The 5,681-nt window shown below is 36.6% G+C and overlaps 1 protein-coding gene across 7 annotated transcripts in view; it reads right to left on the reverse strand.

Moving 5' to 3' along the window:
* SLC24A2 (solute carrier family 24 member 2) overlaps positions 1 to 5,382 on the reverse strand; it is a 133,605-nt gene extending 128,223 nt beyond the window's left edge. For 4 of the 7 annotated variants that reach the window (XM_018556877.1, XM_018556875.1, XM_018556876.1 and 1 more), the window contains exon 1: positions 4,388 to 4,789. The gene's annotated coding sequence lies outside the window, so the exon portion shown is untranslated. The other 3 variants (XM_018556873.1, XM_018556872.1, XM_018556874.1) reach the window with 3 other exon arrangements.
* Positions 5,383 to 5,681: the final 299 nt, after the last annotated feature.

Consider the following 5,681-nt stretch of genomic DNA (forward strand, 5'->3'; position numbering starts at 1 on the left):
CGTCGGAGTGAGAGCAATAAGTCTAGGGCCATCAATCACTGATAACACTAAACTGATGAGCGGTAAAAACGTTTAAAGTGTCGCCTATGGCCAATTTTGGTTGCCGTCGTTTTCTGCGATGTCGCGGGTGCGCGCAATTTTAAAGCTTGACATGTTTGGTGTCTATTTAACCAACGTGACCTGATCTTTTATATTTGACCAAAAAACTGGGTAATAATAAATGTTTCCTAACATAATGTTACAAAAAACGTTTTTTTTTCAAAATTTTCAGTAATTTTTCCTAATTATAATAAAAAAATAAAACCCTTAGTGGTGATTAAATACCACCAAAATAAAGCTCTATCTGTCCCCAAAAAATGGTATAAAATTAATTTCAGTACAGCGTTGCATGACGGAATAAACGTCAGTCAAAGTATCGCAGCGCTGAATACTGAAAAATGGCCTGGCCAGGAAGGGGGTCTAAACACCTGGTCTTGAAGTGGTTAAAAGACTCAGAGAGAGGTACCCAAAACAAGAGATTCTCTTTCCCAAGGGTTAAAAACCAATAGGACACATTATTAATTACATTTGACACTATTCCAGCTTAGAACGATTTCCTGCAGTGATAAAACCAATTTCTCCATTCACTTAGGTATTAGCCCACATTCACTAACACCCCAACCTCCAAAATGTAGATTTACAATTCTTTAATATGAAATCCAAATCTCATTAAGCTTTGCCACATTCATAATACAACTAATATGACATTCACCAGCAAAAGTCAAAGTTTTATTTTCGAATTTGCTGAATCAATGATTAATTTGTGATTCACTATTGTCTTTTATACAGACCAGTTGTGCTCAATACTGCTCCATCATCTTATGTCAATGCTCCCTGCAATACAGCATCTCTGCACAGGAAGACACCTTATTTACATATGTTGGCATCTACTACCAGCAATGGTTGCCTCTAACAATTGTAATTCGTGTAAAAGGGGATACATACCAGCAGATGGCCAGTGAATGTAGTTGAAATAACGATTTTTCAAATTATGCTCCATTCATTTATGACTAAGGGTTTCTAAAAAAATACAACTCTGTTAGAGATGGATAGGGTTGAGAACACAAGGGCACTGGATGCATAAGAGTACTCAGCACATGTTTCTTAGGCTGCTTACTTGGGTTACGCTCATGTCTACTGGTAAGTAGGCAAGAAGGCTCAATGTGAGCTCAATTACAGGCAATGCACATTTTCATGCACTGTTTGGGTCAAACGGCACAGCAGTGTACAGTCAGTTTACCGCAATACAGCAGTGTACTGTACAGTACAGTTAAATCTTTCTGCTCTGTAGTGCTGTTGGCGGAAGCCAAACATATGTGCTCATCGCCCCTTCTAAACTGCCATATGTTGGACATTCCTAGCCCAATGGTCAGATCTTTGGGAATGAACCACAGGGGAGCTTTAAATAAATATGGAGAGTATCAGGCATGTTGGAAATAGAAAGTGGACAGCTGCCATCCAAATAGCGGTTTCTATAGACCTAACTGCTTTTGTATAAATTATAGGCTTTCAGAATGCCAGTCTCTGGAAAACTCACCACTGTTAGTATTTTAGGATTCTTGGGCTATGTGGCTTATAAAAGGTGGTATAAACGTGTTTAATTTATTATTGCCATGTCTGTGCCCATCCCTTCCCTAGACAATGCTGCTCTATATTCCATCAAATAGCTGAACTTTTTTTCTCATTCTACATAGCGTAACATATAATAATTCAGTTTCTAACAAATGATGCTTAACTTCAATAATTTGTCACACCACCATGTAGAAACCATTGGAAGGAACACTCAGAGTAGTACCCTCTCATATCTGTGCAATTAGGCATACAAAAGTGCATATTTTTGCACTGAAAAAACAGTTGGGCTTCTGTAATAGGACAGCACAAAAAGCACAATAAACCAAATGAAGCAAACATAATTTAGGTTATTTTAGTTAGATTAGTTAAATGAAAGATTGTCCATTGGTTACTATGGATTACTATATTTTGCACATTGCTCTCTCACTTTTAAATAAGATTTAATTTTCAACTTTTCCCATTTTGCTTTTTTACGAGACAGATCTATCGTTTTTAAATTGGCTTTTATTTTCAACTTTCTTTCCGTTGTTGGTGCTTCTATGTGCTATTAAATAAACAAATATATCCTTCCATCCAGCTCCCATTAAATGAAAATGCAGAATGCAATGCCCCTGTAGTGATTGTTATACTCATGCTTATATTAGTCATATGCATTGCTCAACATCAAGAACACTATAGTGCAAAGAAGAATGCTGCAAAATTGGATTTTATTAACACTAACATTAACATTAAGAGATATAATAATTATGAAGTTTTGTTTTAAACTATTTTTAATAGTAATAAAATTAGCAATCTACACTTTGAAATATATCAAGCTTTTTTCTCAAGACAAAAATGGTTGGTAAACACCAAAGAATTGAAAATAAGCAAAAAATCAAGGGAAGCATTTATGAAAAAAGAGTTGTTCTAGAGTGTACTTAGCAGCCGAGTCATGTCTTTGTTTTTATTATAATATGGTAGTATGGCATAAATTGAATTGATATAAACATTATATATTTGTCTTCAGTATGACTAAACAGCTTAACCAGCATGTTTTCAAGGTTGGACTTTTAAACATATGTGACCATGAATGTATCTATGTGATTATGTTGGCTTAGAAAACCACATCTTATATAACATATAATAAGCCCTAGTAAGCATATAGCCATGATCAGCAGCTATTCCCTGTAACCAATCCTCTAGTCACCTTCATTAGTTTAGTGTAGGCAGATAATAATGACTAATGATTTTTGTTGTGGACTGCACTTCTTGCCCCATATTTTGCCTTATTAATATATATAATATAAATATAATATATAATATAATAGCAAGCTTTTCAGTAAATGACCTCAAAGAGCAGTGGCTATATAGAAAGTACTCAACAATCAATAAAAAATTGCTTTGACTGATTTGAGCATATTAAACTGCAATCTCTTTGCCTGTTGTGTTTAGGTACCAATCAAAAATGATCTTGACTGCTATGAAGGCAGTAAAGTCGCCTTTTGCACTGCCTTATTCAACAAGGTTACATCTAAAGCTCTTGCCAATTCACATGTTATTTACTCCATATAGCCAGAAAATTCACATTATATCACACAAATGCCCCTTATAGGCTGTGGGCAGTTCTATTTAAGGAGATTAAAAGATTAAAAGCAAATTATATCACACATTTATTATGAGGACAGGTAGTGCAATATATTCCTTTTGATCATAATACAAAAGTAGATGGGTTTGTGAGCAGTGTGAACATAACAATTTTTATTGTGCCTAACATGGTCCATGTTTGTTCAGGTTCCCTTGATACCGAGCACCAAATTACTGCATTTATGATAAATAGCAAAGAAGCAAGCTTCACATATCATTTATTACTGTAATATCAGTTTAAAAAGAGTTACTTAAAAGTGAAATGCATAATATGTTTAGTATGCTATCAGATAAATTGTCCACAGTCCAAACTAATTGCTATCATTTATGTCAAGAATTAAAAATATAAATACGTTATTTTTATTGGAACTGTCAAAGCTGTTTTAATCTATATATTTTTATTGGCAGATTTTTGACATGCCATGATAGGGAATCTCTGATCTCACGTGTACTGGAGAACACAGAAACAGTAAGCTACTTATTGACTGCAATCTGTTTAATCTTCATCTGTTTAACTTTTAGCTTGCACAAAGCTTCTCACCCATGAGGGCATAGTTTCACTACATCTATGCACGTTTGGCTCTTACTGACCAGCAGCAAAATTTAAAAGTCAGATCATTTCAAATAGCATGTAGTTAATTCCATGAAGAAAATGCCTGTATGCCCCTTAAAGGCTCAGCCTGTTCGCATTCACATGCCTGGCCATGACTGCAAAGTTCAAGGGTAAAAAATATTACATGCTGAGGGATTAAATGATTATTAATTCACTTCAGGTCAGATATTCCTTGGCCTTCCAGGACAGGAAAATCCCACAATGCAAACTTTGCATGTGCAAGACATTCATGCGCTATGCTCGTAATATCTGATTAAACAAAAACTTTCAAACATTATTTATTTTCCTTCTTTGTACACAAACATTGCTGTTCTCTGCCAGTATGAGTGTTTTGTTTTACCGTATAGCAGAAAATTGTTTACCTAAACTGATTAGCACTTTGAAAAATAAACCAACATATTTTAATACTGTCTCGGCACCGGTTGAGTTTTGTATATGCCGCTGCCGTAAAAGTTAATTGTATTTGTAGAGATGAATTAAATTATCAGTCAGTATTTGCAACAGTGCAAAACAATATTACAGATGTAACAAAAGACTCACCAGTTAGAGATGACTGTCAGATGATGCTGTTGAACTGTGGATTGGTAAACCTAGAGTGAAAAGGTGTGCCGGCGTTGCGTGCTGATCATCTTTTCCTACTTCAGGCACTGTTATTATTGTCAGGAGCTCCAGGGCAGACCTGTCAGTGGCTTAGCAGAGGAAGAGGCAGCATCAGCATTACAAGCAGTTTGATACACAGGGAATCTCTATGAACTACCTCCCTGTGCCACACCCTCTCTGCTCTTCTGTGTTTTCAGCATGTAAGCCTGAATCCTGAATGCTTTACCCCGATTATAGAGCGTCCGCACACACCTCCCTCGGTGGCAAACACTCCCCTCTGTGACTTGCTGCTCTGCATATGGACCAAAGTCTATCTGCTCATCCTCCCTTGCCACATGTTTGTTACCTTACCTGCTGCAGCCACTGCACATGACATCAAGCAGACACCATATGCCTGTCTATAGCAACAAGCGATACCTGCATCCTAATGCCTAGCTTCATTTAGCACCCAAAGATTATATGTACACCAGCTTTATTAAACAGATCAGATTCTTTGAATCAGGCTGTCTGATTTGTTTATGTTTTTTTCATCTGAATAACTCAAGGTCAAAGCTTCTGTTGTATTTGTGTCATTCCTTTTTTCTAAATCTATAGCTCAAACTAATGCCTGGGATACTGATTCTGTGATGTCTTTAGCTGACCAGATACAATACAATTCTATCAATTTTTTTAATCAAGTACTGAGAGCCCCCCCTTCATGCTCCAATGCTCCATCTTACGTCACCACGCGGATGGTCGCTTACACCAGCCAGCTATTCACCCGTCATCATCACTGGCACACTGAAGTTACCTTGCTGTGTGCTTTGTCCTTTCCAGCCCTTTCTGTCTCTTTACAGCAGGTCACATTGTCAACCGCACATAGAATAAACACTGCAACTGACTGCTGTTTTGCTGTGCTCGACCATATGACAAAGTAATAGCTCATGATATCTCTGGTCAGCTTGATTTTTTCAGGCTATGGGCTAAGAATACTGTAACGGAGATAATAATGGATCAGTTACCATAGCTACAAAGGCAGCATATTTGAGTACCATTATATATGTAGACGGGCCAAATCATCTATTTTAATGTGCGTGTGAAAATAAGTGGAGTGGCTTTCACTTTGATTTTAGAGAGAGCAAATATATATGCGTTTATGTTAGTAGGTCTTTTGGGGACATGAACAAAATTGTGCCAGTTAACCCTTTTCACTAAACAAATGCAGTAGTGGAACAAGTGTCTTGTATATTCTTAT

This window comes from Nanorana parkeri, unplaced genomic scaffold (genome assembly GCF_000935625.1).
Source record: "Nanorana parkeri isolate BGI_ZX_2015 unplaced genomic scaffold, ASM93562v1 scaffold256, whole genome shotgun sequence".
NCBI classification, from domain to species: Eukaryota; Metazoa; Chordata; class Amphibia; order Anura; family Dicroglossidae; genus Nanorana; species Nanorana parkeri.